This window comes from Equus przewalskii, chromosome 4 (genome assembly GCF_037783145.1).
Source record: "Equus przewalskii isolate Varuska chromosome 4, EquPr2, whole genome shotgun sequence".
In the NCBI taxonomy this organism is placed as follows: domain Eukaryota; kingdom Metazoa; phylum Chordata; class Mammalia; order Perissodactyla; family Equidae; genus Equus; species Equus przewalskii.
In genome coordinates, this window is record NC_091834.1 from 59503828 (window position 1) to 59519745 (window position 15918).

At 43.2% G+C, this 15918-nt stretch overlaps 1 protein-coding gene across 25 annotated transcripts in view; it reads left to right on the forward strand.

The window, feature by feature from the left end:
- Positions 1-15918, forward strand: part of CREB5 (cAMP responsive element binding protein 5) — a 394803-nt gene that overhangs the window by 52921 nt on the left and 325964 nt on the right. For 4 of the 25 annotated variants that reach the window (XM_070616100.1, XM_070616104.1, XM_070616103.1 and 1 more), the window contains one exon: positions 3427-3547. The exons of 18 other annotated variants lie outside the window; for them this stretch is intronic. The gene's annotated coding sequence lies outside the window, so the exon portion shown is untranslated. Of the gene's footprint in view, positions 1-3426; positions 3548-3746; positions 3833-15918 lie in introns of all 25 variants that reach the window. 3 more of the 25 variants (XM_070616096.1, XM_070616102.1, XM_070616098.1) reach the window with 1 other exon arrangement.

The window sequence follows — 15918 nt, forward strand, 5'->3', positions numbered from 1 at the left end:
CTCCATTGAGGATTTATGAAAATGGGTCACTGCTCCTGGTGATGTTTGCAATTCTTCATTTTCTTTCTGTAGACAGAGGAGGAGTTGCTCTTGGGGAGTGTTACAAAGTGTGCAGAAGTCACCCCAGCAACCTACCCATTTATCAGAATTTCTCACATTGCTCATTTCTTGGGGCTGCTGTGTTGAAGCTGCTGTGCAAATGCAAATGTTCCCTAGGATGAGTGACAGAGAAAAGCCATCATCAGCCTAATGCCCATATCACGTTGGCCAGGGTGGCATCCTAGGAAAGAGGTCGGATTAATGAGAGAATATCCCAAAAGAAGCAGCAAATCTGCCTGGGGATGTTTGGTCTGTCGAAGAGAAGGGGGGCATGGCAAGCAGTTTGGAGTGGCCTGCAGATACTCGAAACGGCCGTGTTAGAGATAGATTATATTTCTTCACAATGGCCCCTAGGATGGGAAAGAGCTCAGTGACGGCAGGTCATGGGCAGGTGGGGAGGAAGTGAAGGTGGGCAAGTGGCCTTCAAAGGTCATTATATCCTTCTGTGAGGAGCAGTTTAATTCAAGGGTCAGAACTCAAGAAGCTGTGGCAGAGAGTAGATCGAGACACAGAGCCTGGGGACCGAGCGGGAGGCAGTGCCTCGTGCCCTGAACAGAAGTCATGAGCTGCCGAGCCGGAGAGCTTACCAGCAGAACAGACACGAGGCTCTGAACTGCTGCAGCAGACATGCCATGGGCATGAGGTTCCGGGCTCATTTCTGGGATGGAGTTTACCCGTTTCAGGCTGCTTCCCAAGGCCAGTGCCAAGGCCTGTCTGCTGATGCTTCCGAGCATCTTAAAGACGGTGTTCGGTCCCTCACGGGCAAGTTCACCTGCTGCAGGTCCTCCAGCATATCTGCGGCGTGAGTTCTTTGGGATGTTCTTGAATGGACTCAAGCATCAGATGTGTGGTTGAACAAGATAACGCGACCCCCTGTGCCGTGAGGATGAGAGTAAGCTTTGCTTGGGTTTGGGACAAGAGACATGGAGCATGGGGTCTTCTTTGCCTAAGACCAGGGCAGATCCCTTCAACCAAGGATCAAGGGCAGAGGGTTGGGCAAGCACCAGAGTGGAACAGAAGGTGCTAAGAATAATAATTTAATTCCATTTTCCTAAATCCTGACTCCTGCGGGTGAACCGAGGCACTCTCTTCTGTGCTTTCACAGTCTTCCTTGAAACTCACTTTTCGCCTCCCTTGAAGACCATTTGACAATAGTTAACATTTATTGAGAGCTTACCTTGTGCTAAATGATTTACAGGCAGCTTTTCATTCAATATTTACAACAAACCTGTAAGGTAGTTATTATTATTATTATTATTCCTATTTTTCAGCCAAGGGAACTGAAGTTCAGAGAAATTAAGTAGTGTGCCCAAGGACACACAGCTATTGATGGTAAAGCATGGAGAGAGAGAGGGTTCTGTGTTACTCTGAGTCTTGACCACTATGCTATCTCTTGGGGACTGTGTCTTTTTTCATCTAGGTCTCCCCAGTGACTAGCATGGCTCCAAGCAAAAGAGGCTTCCAATAAAAATTGTGTTTGATAAATAAGTGGATGACCTGAGCCCCCGTGTGCTTCCACACTGTGTGACTACATACTCTAACAAATGTGCATGCACACCTACTGAATCCACGTTCCTGGAGGAACACGGCAGAATGATGGCAGAGAAAACACTCATTGGAGGAATTAGCTCAGGCAATTAAGAGTTTGCTGTGTAGTCCTGAAATGATAGCTTGTGTTTAAATATATGGAAACAAATAAAAAATTAGGATCTTGATTTTTTTTTTTTGCCGCATAAACATCACAAGTGCATACATGAATAAAAATGAATGCCTCTGCCAAGGAATGATACAAGAATGCCATGCTATTCTTGCTTGTTATTTTTGTCACCATAAAATAAACCATATTTACATGATTATGCAACCATATGCTTTTCAGCAGTTTTAGCCTCAGATTTCATAATAGTAATAAAAGCTGGCAGTTACATAGTACTTACCATGTGCCAGGCTCTGTTCTAAATTGTTTACATGTGTTAACTCCTTTAATCCTCACATACTTGTATATCCTTATGAGGTAAGTGCCATTATTTTAAGATAGGCGGAAACTGAGGCACAGAGAGGTTAAGTGACTTATCCAAGGTCACACAGGTAATTAATGAAAGAAGCAAGCTTTGAACCCAGATACTCTTAAACACTACGCAGTTTTACAGAGCTGTGATTTGTTGAGTAGTCACTATATGCCTCATTCAGTCTTTACCACAACCTTGTGTGAAAAAGAACTGCTTTGTTCATTTCACAAATGAGGAAACTAAAATTCAGAGAGGCTTAGAAATTTTCCCAAGATGGAACTGATCACTACAAAGGGCAAGACAGGCTCGGGGACTCTGACAGTGTCCTTGCCATCATCACGTGCTTCTGGATGTATTTTTTTTTATCTTACATTGAGTTTTTGATTTATTTTGTACACAACCAATCAATGTTCACAATAGGAAAAAAGAAAATATAGGTACACAAACATGCATAATTTCATTGGCCAGCTGCAGCCACTGTTCATCTGTTAATATTTTGGCATATATCCCCCAAGATTTCCTATTTACATAAAATCACAAGTTGAGATAAAACATGTTTTGTCAATTACCAAAGTATTCTTGAGCATCTTTCAGTGGATAAACTGAGTCTTTACATTTAAAATAACTACTCAGCTCTATAAAAACCAAACCCAAACAAAGCAAATCTATCCTATTGAGAGGTAAAAATTATATTTGATGTACTTTCTCCACCCCAACGAAAATGTTCTTTTAACCACTGAATACAAAATATGGTATTTAATAGTCAAAGCAAAAAAAAGAAACCCAAAATAGTAGTTGAGATTGTCCTAAATTTGGTTGTGTGGGATTGAAAAGGCTACAGTGCCTTGTTTGAAAGGCAAATCAGTGTCTCTTCTGATAGAAAAAAAGTAATTATTAGGGGCCAGCCGGTGGCTGAGTGGTTAAAGTTCCATGCACCCTGCTTTGGTGGCCCTGGGTTCACAGGATTGGATCCCGGGTGCAGACTTGCTCCACTCATCAGCCATGCTGTGGAGGCGTCCCACATACAAAATAGAGGAAGACTGGCACAAATGTTGGCTCAGGGCTAATTTGCCTCAAGCACAAAAAAAAAGAGAGGAAGATTGGCAATGGATGTTGGCTCAGAGCGAATCTTCCTCACTAAAAAAAAGAGTAATTATTATTATAATTATAGCCAATGTGTATGGTATATTCACTATATACCAAAAATTACTCTCTCTATTCTCTATATATGTTCTATATGTAAAAATGAATTACTATTTATTTATATCTACATATAAATCTTCAAAACAAGCCTATGAGTAAGTATTATTTCCATTTATAGATGAGGAAATGTGCACAGAGAAGTTAAGTTACTTCCCCAAGGTCACATAGGCATTGTGTGAAACCAGGCAGTGTGACCTCAAGCTGCAACTAAAGTGGTGACTGAAAGAATTAACCCCTAGGTAAGTGTTTAGACTCTCATATTGTCAGCCTGTGTTGGCCGTGTCGCAGGGGCTGCTTATTCTTTCTTGTTTTCTCCCTACCCCTCACTCCCAGGACAACATTCTTGCTTTGGGGGGAAGCCTACATATTTATTTATGCATGAGACGGGCTGTGCTGTTTCGTGGATGAGAAGGTGAGCGCCTGCTCTGTCTGTTCCAGCTGCCGGATGCCTCTAACCCTCACGACAGCCAGAAGTAAGTTCCTGTGATCCTCGTGTTTCCTAAGAGGACTGAGGAGCAGAAAAGGTAGCTGCTTGAAGTCCGTCCCTCCACGGCCTGGAATTCTTCAGTGCTTCTCTTTACTCTTAGAAGAAATCCTACTCTTGGATGATTCGAGGCCTGCCTGCTTCTCATCGACCCTGGGCCCCTCCCTCCCTCACGTGCTACCCTCCAGCCTCTGTGGCCTTCCTTCAGTCCCTCAGCCATGCCGAGCTCTTTGCTCCCATGGTCCCTTTACCAGGAACGCCGTCTCTTTTTCTCTCTTCAAATGGCTTATTTGCATGGCCTGCTCAGAGAGGTGTTCCTGACGTCCTCTTAAAAAAGTTCCCCTGTCCCCCTTTGTCTCTGTCACATCACCCTCTTTATCACTCTCAACAGACTTTCCAGAATGGGCAGTTGTTTATCCTGGTCACTTACTTGGTTCGCGTGCTTGTGGTCTTTGCTTCCTTTTGCTCCGTGAGAACGAGGACCGCGTCCGCCTCCTTCCCTGCTCTTTCCCCCACACCTCACGCAGTGCCTGGCCCTAGGACGACCTCCGGAGACATTTGCTAGAAGACTGACAAGTCTTCTGGAGGAAGATGGGGGAATAAGGGAAGAGAGTGGCCTCCTTAATACCCTCACCCTGCCCTGGGCTTAGGTGAATGAGGTTTGTGTGCCACGGTCCAACCTGGGACAGGAATGTGGGGCCAGCCGATGAGTGAGGACAGAGGCCACTGTCCGCAGTCTGGAAAGGCCCGGTGCCGGCTTATTGGGCCCGATGTTCCTGGGAGTGTCTCATTGTCACCTTTGGGTGCATGACCCTGGCCCGTGGCAGGGGAGCCTCTCTTGCACTTTGAGGATTTCTGACGAGGGCTCTGGGTGTGCTTTTAACTGGCTTGGGCGCACTGTGGAATTTGGCTCTTGACAGCCTCATTTTTAAGAGACTATCTGAAGCCTGGTTTTGTTGTTTGTTTTTGCTTTCTTTTTCTTACCTTAGTTCATCAAATCGCCTGTTTCGGGGGTCATTTCGTCATTGAATAGGTTGGCTCACTGTCCAGGACTGACAGCAAGCAAATTCTCTCATCTGAGAAGTCCTCTGGATTTTAGATGCCTGGAGGATGATCCTCTGTGGAGAGAAGCTTTCTCTCTTAGCCTCCACCTTCCCGAGCTTTCTTTGCGTACTATTAGCAGGAGAGGCACGGCAGGGATGGCCTGGATGTGAGTACTGGTCTGAGTAGGAAAGCTCGAGAATAAAAGAGCTTGCATTTCAGGGTGCGTGCTGGTGAATTCTGACCTCAGTGTCCGAGGGCGTTGACGGGTAACTCTCGGTTTCCAATGAGAGAGGGAAGCGTTAATCTCGCCATGTGTGGGATGTGCCCCATGGGGCCGTGTTTTGTAGGCAGTGAAGTTAAGGCTTGCCCAGAAAAATAACATGTTTTCCTTGCCTGGTGCTTGAGCTGTTTGCCTGGTGACTGGCTGATTGGCTGTCTGGGAAGAAAGGAGACATTGGTTAACTTGGTGTCCGTAGGATTTTTTGTGCGTGTTTGTGTAAGTGGTTGTTTCTGTTTCTTTGGGAACAGTAGAGGACAGATGGAGAAATAACGATGGAACTGCTGCTTTCAACTTGTGTTCGTCGTCTTTGAAGCATCTTACAAACATTAGCTTGATGTCGCTATTTAAATAATTCCATTACTTCGAGAATACCAGAAATCCTTTGATGTAGGTATTGCAAAGGCGAGTAGGAAAACTGAAGGTTTTGGAAATAGCTGGGAGTTTTGCCGTCCTGACTCATATTCTAACTGCTTTACTCGACTGCATTCCCCACAGAGGCACTTAGTGGAGAAGATAAATCAAAGCTGTATCTAATCAAGGCTTTCTTTCAGCCTTGATGGAAAATGCTTTTCTGAGATTAAAAATGCTTGATGCACAGGATGTAGTGGTACATGGAAGAGATATTTTCACTAAATAAAATTTTGACTACTCCCGAGCATTAAAAAACTCAAAATCTGAGGCCAGTCCCATGGTGTAGAGGTTAAGTTCTGTGTACTCTGCTTCAGCAGCCCGGGTTCATGAGTTCAGATCCTGGGCGTGGACCTATACCACTCGTCAAGCCATGCTGTGGTGGTGACCCACATGTAAAGTGGAGGAAGATTGGCAACAGATGTTAGCTCAGGGCAAATCTTCCTCAGCAAAAAAAAAAAACCTCAAAATTTGTCAGGCTTTCCACACATCCAGACCTTTCCACACTGGGAGGTGACCTGCTTTCAGGGGCAGAGGTCTTGGGCTCTTCATCTTGAACTCTCCGGGGTCCTGGGTTAGGAAATGTTGCTGTTATTGAGATGTCATCTCTCCACTTTCCCAAGTGGTTGAAATGACCAGATCTTTGATTGTGCTGTGACTTCCTTTCTTTTCACAACTAACTTGCTCTTTGTGCTTTATTCAAAGTATTTTTATTAAATGGGATAGTTGGGGAATGAAAAGGAGAGGGGAAAAAAAGAAAAAATAAAGAAAAGCAGGAATGAGAATAAGCAATAAGCTGAAAAAGAGGAAAATATAATTTTCTAAAGAAAATTTAATAACAAAAGGAAGATTCAGTTTCTTTTTTGATAGCTCAAGTGGAGAGTGGATGAAAAAAAGATCATAATCTGTATTAGTCTGATTTCTTTTTTTTTGTTAAAGATTGGCACCTGAGCTAAGATCTGTTACCAATCTTCTTTGTTTTCCCCCTTCTTCTCCCTAAAGCCCCCCAGTACATAGTTGTATATTCTAGTTGTAGGTCCTTCTGGCTCTGCTATGTGGGCTGCCGGCTCAGCATGGCTTGATGAGTGGTGCTAGGTCCGTGCCCAGGATCCGAACCGGTAAAACCCTGGGCTGCCGAAGCAGAGCACACGAACTTAACCACTCGGCCACAGGGCGGGCCTCCTGTATTAGTATGATTTCTGATGACCCAAGAGAAGCGTAAAAGTGCCTACTTATAAGAAGGTGCTGAGTTTCTCAGCATTCCAAGCTCTGCTCTTTTCCTACCTTCAGTGTGACTGGAGTGTGGTCTGCAAGGACAGAGTATCCAGGCACAGATCAGGGGGTGGACTTGCCTAGCAAAGGGCTTTAGCTGCATTTCTGTGGTCAGGAGCAATGCTCCAGAAAGGTGAACACATTCATGTGCAGTTCTGGCTCTGGCTCCTCCGAGCCTAGGGCGAGGTGTCGGATGCTCCCTGGCTAGCTCAGCCAGCAATAGCCAAATTTATCCCAGGGTCAAGTGACCCATTACCCAAGCTTATAGGTCAGCTGATATGTCCCAGAGTTGGGGTCTGAACGCAGATCAGATTCAAAAGCACTTCTCAACATGACCTCTCAACTAGAAGGCAAAGAAATAATTCTACCTGGGAGACTACCCGTAAAAAGCTAGTAGATAAGGTTTTGCTTGATAATTGCCAGATTGTCAGAGAATCATAGAAGGTCGGGATCTTTTTAAAGATGATCACCTCCAACATCCTTGAGAACCTTTCATCTCTTTACACATGCTGTCAAGTGCAGACATAACTCCGCACTGTCCAGTACCTCAGCAGCTTGGTGTGCTTACTACAAAGTGACTGTCTGATAAAAACAGTAAGCAATATTTTACAGCACTCTACAGTTTATGAAGTGCTTTTCACATATCATCCATTTGATGCTCCCAATATCCCTGTGAGGCAGGTGTTGCTGATATTGTTTATAGTCTTTTTTTTTTTTTGAGGAAGATTAGCCCTAAGCTAACATTTGCTGCCGATCCTCCTCTTTTTGCTGAGGAAGACTGGCCTTGAGCTAACATCCATGCCCATCTTCCTCTACTGTATATGTGGGACACCTACGCCAGCATGGCTTGCCAAGCAGTGCCATGTCCGCATCCGGGATCCGAACCGGCGAACCCCCGAAGCAGAACATGCGCACTTAACTGCTGCACCACTGGCTGGCCCTATAGTGTCTTTTTATAGTGAGAAAAATAATGTTCAGGGCGTTAAGTAACTTGTCCAAGATCACACAGCTAGTGAGCAAGGGAACTGAGATTTAATTACTGATTTACTAATATAAAATCTGGTCCCCGGGCCACAGTGTTAGGTTTACCACAAATAATCCAGCTTTAATTATCAGGATTAAAAGGAAAATAAAACCTCAATGAAAAAGACAAACAAAAAACCTTACTTCTAGTACAACTAAGAGATTACTCCAAGGGGTGGGTGTCTGGGTGTGTGTGCATGCTCGCCTTGAATTGGCATCTTATTACCAGAAATACTTAGCTGTGAAAGGAGCTTATATGGTATTAATGTAGTTAATGGAACAGCCTTGTTTCCTCGTGGCGTCCGAACTCCCACACAGCACTTTGCTACAAGACGTTATGGCCTTTACAATTCTGCCGTCCACCATAGACATCCCTGCCCGCCTCGCCTCCCTCCTGGACGGCCAGTGCTGGGAGGCCAGGGGCTGTTTTGAGGTTCCTGCTCCGATCGTGGAGCCCAGCGTGTGGTAGGTGCTCAGTGCCTATGTGAGGAAGGAATGAATGAATGGGACCAGTGTCCTCGGTTTCTGATCCTGCCCCCGATCCATGCCGAGGTTGAAGCACTTTTGAACGAGTTCTCCGTGACGGGTAATCAATCACTGTCCACGGTCCACTTTCCCCGAAGCGCCTGGGAACAATGCCCTGTGAAGATGCTTCAGTTCCCTCGTTGAGCAGCTGCAATTGGCCCCGTGTGGATCTGGGGGCCCCTCTTCCCATCCCCTCTCCTCCGCCCTCCCGTGCGCATGGCTCATGGCCTCCCTCCAGATGCCCGGGGGCGCTGCGCGTGCCCTTCCTCCCTGTCCCTCTACCTCTCGGACGAGTCCAGGATCAGGGGACTTCCCAGGACCCGACCTCCACCCCCTGAGCCAAGAGACCTCATTCATGCTGAGGGAGGGTCCTGGGTTTTGGAGGGCAGGCGCGTGAAAAAACTCCTCTTTCACTTTCCGTGCTGATTTGGGGTGTTGACTGACAAATGGTGCCGTTGTCTGGGGGCTGGGCCCCGGGGGAGAGGGAGCCTGCCCTGCGTCTGTTTGTTCATGGCGCGGACCTTTTGATGAATCGGAGTCTGGGACAGTGTAACCTCTCGTGGGTGGTGGTTCAAGGAAAAGGCCTTTTCTTTCCATGTCGTTTTTCCAGGGTGTTTTAGCGGATTTGCAGGCTTTAGTGAGTGACTCTTTTGTTTAATCGGAAGTTGAGAAAGACATTAAGGACTTTTCTAGTCCCTGGAAACGATTTAGTGATCCTCAAAAATATAGCTTATTTCTGTGCTTTTAAAATACAAGTTTAATGATCCTTAGCTGTCGTGACTTTGCAGAGAGGCAGACCCGGATTATCTTATTCTGCTTCCTTGTGAGCTCAGTATCCTCCTTGGGGTTACATTAGGGACTAGGCATCAGTTTAGGGCGTTGAGCTAGTTTATGGGCATGAAATAATCTCTATAATGTGTGTGAATATATACACACACACCCCCTGACTTCATAGTAAGAAAACTTAACAGGCCAAAAGAGAAAAAAATTAAATATATATGTATGTGTGTGTGTGTGTGTGTGTGTATGCCTATTAATACACTTTTGGCCTATTAATAAGCTTTCTTATTGAGAAGTTGGTTAGGAGGCCAATATTCCCCTAATAAGTATTCTATGAGCTGACGGCTGATGGGACCAGCGACATTAAAACAAAATTTAGAAGCTTGTGGTGTTCTCTACTTAAATGTAAAAAAGAAAAGAAAAACATGCTTTTTTTGATGGAGCTATCCTCAGCAATAATATAAAATCAACAGGCAATTATCAGGGCGAAAAAGTCTGTGGGCAAGAGCCATGTTTCTACGCTGGGCCAATGCTTTCTTTTGCTCCTGTTGAGTCAACACTGCTTAAAACGGTGTGGTCAGTTAACTGGAGAGTGGGGACTGGAGGTAGCCAAGCCAGGTAATTCATCTGAAAAAAGTCTACTCCAGCTTACTCATCTGTCTCCTCTATGGATTGAACCTGAAAGGGTATGCTTATGCTTGGTTAAAATTTTGGCCACAGTCCCCAGCCCTCCCTCGCTCTGAGAGGGAATGGTAATTTCACATACCTTTTTGAATATTCATAAAGTTTTTATTGGCATCGAATCGAGCCTCATCCTAAGCTTAACTTTCTTGGGGTTTTTCAGGGCTCTGTGAGAAGTATACAAAGGTGGCTATGCATTTAGTCCCTTATTTCCATTTTCTCTCCTGTATGCTGACTGTTAAATTATTGTCTCACTCTTATTATTGTTCTTATTCTCATATCCTTTTTATCTGTAACCTGGGTGGCATGGGCCAGGGGGCTGTGGGTGCAAAAGCTCCACTGTTGGCAGTTGGGCCAGGAGACTTTGGTGTTGCACAGGGTTGCCCACTCTGAGTATTTCACAGCCTTGACCCCCCACCCATTAAATGCCAGTGGACCTCTAGTGATGGTGGCAACTAGCAATCGGCTTCCCCTATTCCCAAATCCCCTTACTGGGCCATGCAAGGAAATGATGCCACCTCTAGGAAGCTGGGTGAAAATATGCCTTTTGCTGGTATTTAGAAAGGAAACCTTATTAGAATGATGGCAGCATCTTCAGGGGACAGAAGATTTTTGCCTTAGCATGGCCTTTCAGTGACCTGCTAGTGCTGTCAAATGTTCACATGCTTGACATTTGAAGCATAGTGTGTTAGGAATCTGAATCAAGTCTTGGAGTGTATTTTTACCTTGTATTCAACTGACACCATGAGATGTAGCAGGCTCTGAACACAACTGCCGGCTACTTTAGATAGAACTTGGGAACGCCTAGCTTTCTTCTGGAGTCAAGGGGAAAAAACACCCAGTTTGATATGATCATTCTCAAACGTCTTTTAATAGTAAGTCAGTAATAGTAATCTTAAGATTTAATAGTAAGATGAAATAGCTTCTTACCAGGCCCTGGAGAAAGTGGAGAGGTCTGGAATGCTCTCCACCATGTTTATACACAGTCTTACGTTTTTATAGCTCAGATTCAAGCAGCAGAAGAAAACTCTTCAGATGTTTTGTTAAAGATCACTTCAGCCTATACATTTGTTGAACCAAACATATATTGTTGCTGGAGATACAAGGATACTTATAGAGAATAAAGATACAAAGATAACAGTTCTCTCCAATAGAAATCATTTGAATGTGTGAAAAGAAAACCAAGACTAGAAAGTTGTGATTTTTCAGAATATTTTAAAATATTCATTTTACATAAAAGCAGTTTAAAAACCAATGCACCCCAAACATACTAAAAATTATCCAGAGGTAGAGTAGTCCCATTGAGAATGTGTTAGAGTTCTAAAGAGGCAAATATTACTACAGTAGAGCAAAAAAGGAGAAGAACTGTGTTGCTGACTTTTTCCCGATTTTCTAAAGGCAAGCTGCTTTTGACCAGGATGAAGAATATACCCATTTAATTTCTTTGCTATCATAGTTTTCCTGTCAGGATTTCATGGGGCAATTATTTTAAATTGCAATAGAAGACTTTCTGGAAAGGTAAAGATGACAATGTCAGTGAAACCCCTGATCAACTTGTTCCACTGTTACTTTTTTTCTTTTCTTTCCTTTTCTCTTCACTTTGTTCAGATCTGGGGCAGGTAAGAAGAGAGATTTGCCTCCGTTCAGCATGTCTTCTGAGGTCGTGCTCAGTCCCATTAGAAATAAATCAGGTGACTTGGTTACATTCAACATTTCCTTCAAAACCTGAGAATCTCTCACTAGTGTTTTGTTAACCACACACATATCAAATAAACTTTTCTTAGAGATGGGGTGTGTCCTGCAAAAAATGTATTGTGCTAGATGGGAGCAAGAAGAGTAACAAGGGCCTGAATACACACAGGAAGGCACAGACACACTTACTACAGCGACTTAGCCAACAAAAGACCTAATGCCCAACACCCAGGCTGAACAAGTGTGTTTGGAACTATCGAAACCGCAGATAAGAAAGCTGTAAGACAGGATTGTGTGAAACATACGTAGAAATTAGCCAGTAACTTTAAAAAGAGGCCTCAGCTCCAAAGAAACATATGGAAAACTTAAAAAAAAGAAGAGAAGAAAGAAAAAGGAATTTAACATATGAAAACCCAATCGCACTGGAATGTTTTTTCATACACAGTATAGACACCACATAGATAAAACCACAAACCTCTGCAGAAGTCCAGGAGAGGACGTGAGCCCCCTGCACTCTCTCCTGTTAGGGCCTCCATCGGGAAGTAAGGCCCCGGTGAGTTTCCAGAGACAAAAGCCGTTTGGAAATCCTTCCTCCTGGGACGAGTGGGCCTGGTTTGAAGAGAACTCTGGATGGTCCCTCAGCATGATGCAGTGTGTGAAACAAGACCCAAGAGGTCTTTGATTCAGGTTGTGAGATTCTGAACTTTTGGGATCCCAGTGGGTGGTGAACATCTTTTAAGGACAATGATTTTTGGGTTTGGATGGAATTGTAGTTGAATAACTGCGGTGGTCCATGTAAAAGTTAGGACTTCCGGGGAAGAGTTCTGGCTGTAAACTGCCCAGTCACACACCCCATTCTCGCCAAGTTCGGCTGAAATTTTCACTTAGGAGGACCAGTGCCTCTCTTGGTCTTGTTCCCTGTGTAAATCTCTGGTTTGAAAACTTTGCAGCATTTAAGGCGTTTCAAGCTTGAGGGCTGAAATGTCACTTTAAAAGCAGGGTTAAAAAGGTCACACAGCTGCAAATAATAATAGCCCAATGAAATTCAGATTCTAGCTGCAGCCTGCTTCAAGAATAACACTGAAACAGGAAACAAGCTTACTAGATCTTTTTACCAGTAAAGCTAGTAAGAACACATCTGATAAAATGTGTGTGCGTGTGCGAGAGAGAGACAGACAGACAGATACACATACACAAAGAGAGACAGAGAAAGACATACATCACAAAACAAATAAAGACACAGAGAAATAGACATATGAAGAGAGAGAGAGAATTTGAGAGAGAAGATAGAGAAAAACAAAGACAGTGGGAGATACGCACAGAGACGCAGAGAAGGATACAATGACACAAAATAATCGATTTTTTTGGACTGAAATTCAAAGGTGTTTTTGATTTGAAATTGTGATATTCAAGTTTGAAAAATAAAGATATATTTGAAATAAAAGGATTTACTTTTCTCTTGTTTTGCAATTAGATTCCTTTATTTTTTCAAATCATGTCTCTTTGAATGGTCTTGTTTTACAAAAATGGTCCTGTTTTACAGATAAGCATATAAGATAGTGAAAGATACAGTGTCCCTCCCAAAGAAGTAAGTCTTTGCCCTAAATTAAATATGTAATTCCTTTCCAACAGCTAGCCATGTGTTGGAAGAACTGTCTTGCATCCTTGCTTTTAAAGTAGAATCAGGCATCTTAGAATAAAATAAGTTAGACTGTGTTGTTGGTGAATTTGTGTTGGGTTATTGTTGTGTGTGGCTCTTTGCCTTTCTGACCAATACGTTGAGAGAAATATTTGCTTTTTTTTCAGAAACACAGAGTACACATTGGCTGTGCCCTTAACTAATTTAGTTAATAAACAACCTTTGCCCACAGAGACAAAGTAAGACTGATCTGGACTCTCACACAGTGTGGCTAACTCAGGGGCCTTCTGTTTGTCAGCTGTCCTTGGTGCGTTAGGAAGGACCAGTTTCCTCCTCGAGAACCCTTTTTGGCAGTCTAGTAAGCTCACCAACGTAGCAAGGTCTGTTTCACGCGAGTCCTGCCAAGAAGGCCCTTTCCACACTCACAGTAGGGCAATAAAAGCCAGCAGATGTTGTTAACATCACTATTAAAAGTCAAGCCCCCCTTTCAGATCTGTAACGCATTCATATCCAGACTAACAATACCAGAGCTGATGGGGACGTATCAATATTATTATTAGTGCTCGTTTATATTTAGATTCAGTTTGCGGCTTTGGCATTCCCATAAATTACGTTATTGATAAAAGTGCATGCCAGATTTTCAGATTCAAACATTTTTAGTGTCTTCCTATTCCAAATCCCATGTCACTGGATGACTCTCTCTGCTTTTATTGCGGGAGATTTGTGCCATCCCACGAAGACTGGAGTTTAAGGTTATCTAAAGATCAGTGATGGCTTCCCATGATTTGGAGAGGCAAGCGTCACTCTTGGATGGCTACAGCAAACCAGATGATGTAGGGTTTTTCCCTTTTGGGCTCAATTGTTTCCCTTAAGTTTCAAATATATATTTACAGTATTTTGTGTAGACTATCCAAGTTTTTAGTAATATTTGTTTTTTTGTGATATTTGCCCTTCATGAAATGATGATTCCAAGTATATCCCTCAATGCCTGGCAAAGCATTTGAATGGATTGCATCAGCCATTGTGGAACATTTCCCATTTTAGACCAGGAGGAATTTGTGGGGTCAAACGCTGAACAATGAAAGAGATTCTTGCTCATTGTGAAGCCGGAGGAATCCAGTGGCAGTGGAGGGTTTGAATTGTAAATCAAGCCTGTCATCTCCTTGTCAACTACTAAAAACTTCGGCTCACTTTCTGCACTATGAGGGTTTGTGATTAGAGTTTGGTGTTGTTCTCCAAAACTTTGAAGGGAAATAAGACTCATGAGGCATTTGTTCTAAGTGAGCCTTGAATCTGAACTTTGGAAAAGAGGAACGAGAAATAGTATTATTTAGAAATTCTTAAATGATTAGATAGTGCCTGCCACAGTTATAACTGTATCTAACCAAAGTGATGGGGTCATTCAGTGTTTCTCAAATGTGCTCTGCGGGGGTCGTAAGCAGCCCACTCGTGGCTAATAGACTGGACTTCAGTGGTTTCAATGTTTGTGACAATGTGAGCAGACTGAATTCATAATGAATTAATATATTTACACGTGAAATTTAATGAAAACTAGCTTGACCTCATAGTTTTTACCAAAAGCAACTTTGAGTTTTTTCCATTAAATCTGGTGAGATTTCTTCTCTGACCATAACCGGGAACAGGTGGAATGAGTGGCCTGCACAACCTCTGGCCTTGCTGAAAACTTGGTTCAGGGCCAAAAAGTTTGAGAACCACTGCCTTAGGAGTAGAAAAAAGACAAGTTGTTTGGGATGGTTTATTGTGATGATTCAGGGTTCATTATCCATTCCACAAATATTTATCGAACGCCTACTATGTCAGCTCTGTGCAGTGGAGCCTGGGGTATGGCGATTGCCAAGCAAAACTTAGTTCGTTAAAACATCCCAGCTAGTAAAACGACTGCATGGGAAATGAGAGGAGGAGGCCTGACTGCTGAGGACCAAATGCAGAACAACCTGGCTAAACTCAGGTCTGAGTAATTTGCCCCATATTTGATGGATGATAAAAGAATATACACAGGGCTTTAGTAGGAGTCTGTTTGAGAGAATAATTATTACAATATGTGCTAGAAAAGAACCGTAATAATAGATCATAAAAATAGATCATGGCTTTGGACTAATACACCAGACCAGATCATAGTAGTTGGTAAAAGGAATGAAGCCTGCGTGGTGGAGTCGTACCATTTAGTAAGCGATCACAAACACCCACACAGAAAGGAATGAACAAGGGCGTGCTCTCCACAGAGGGCTAAATGTGGGAACTGCAGAGCATCAAAATAAAGCAATTGAGGTTCACACACTTATATCTACACTCCCACTCACCTCAGCGCTTATTAATCACTTAAAACTCATTTTATTTTAGCAACTGCCATTTACCTTAGGACTTTTATTCCAGTATTACGTTGCCCAAACATTTGGTCCATGGGATCCATAGCATGTAATAACTTGATACAGATCCATTTATGTTTAAAAAATAAAATACTAAAATGACAGTAGTAATTCAGTTGAACATATTGATGACTGAACTCAAAACTATTTGAGGGCAGACTGTGTTTCTCTGATCAGTCATGTTCCTCTAAATGTAACATGCGTACTCTGAAGGCTCAGTAAGACAGACTAAAACTACATGGCTGGACCTTGTTCTGTCTCCAGATTCCACAGTATTTGCCGCAGCTCATATGTAGATTGGAACCAATAATTAAGATAACTAATGTTGATATCCAGCAGAATTGCTGAACTATTACATTATGGGCCTGAATTTACAGGGAAAGTCAGCATTTTGG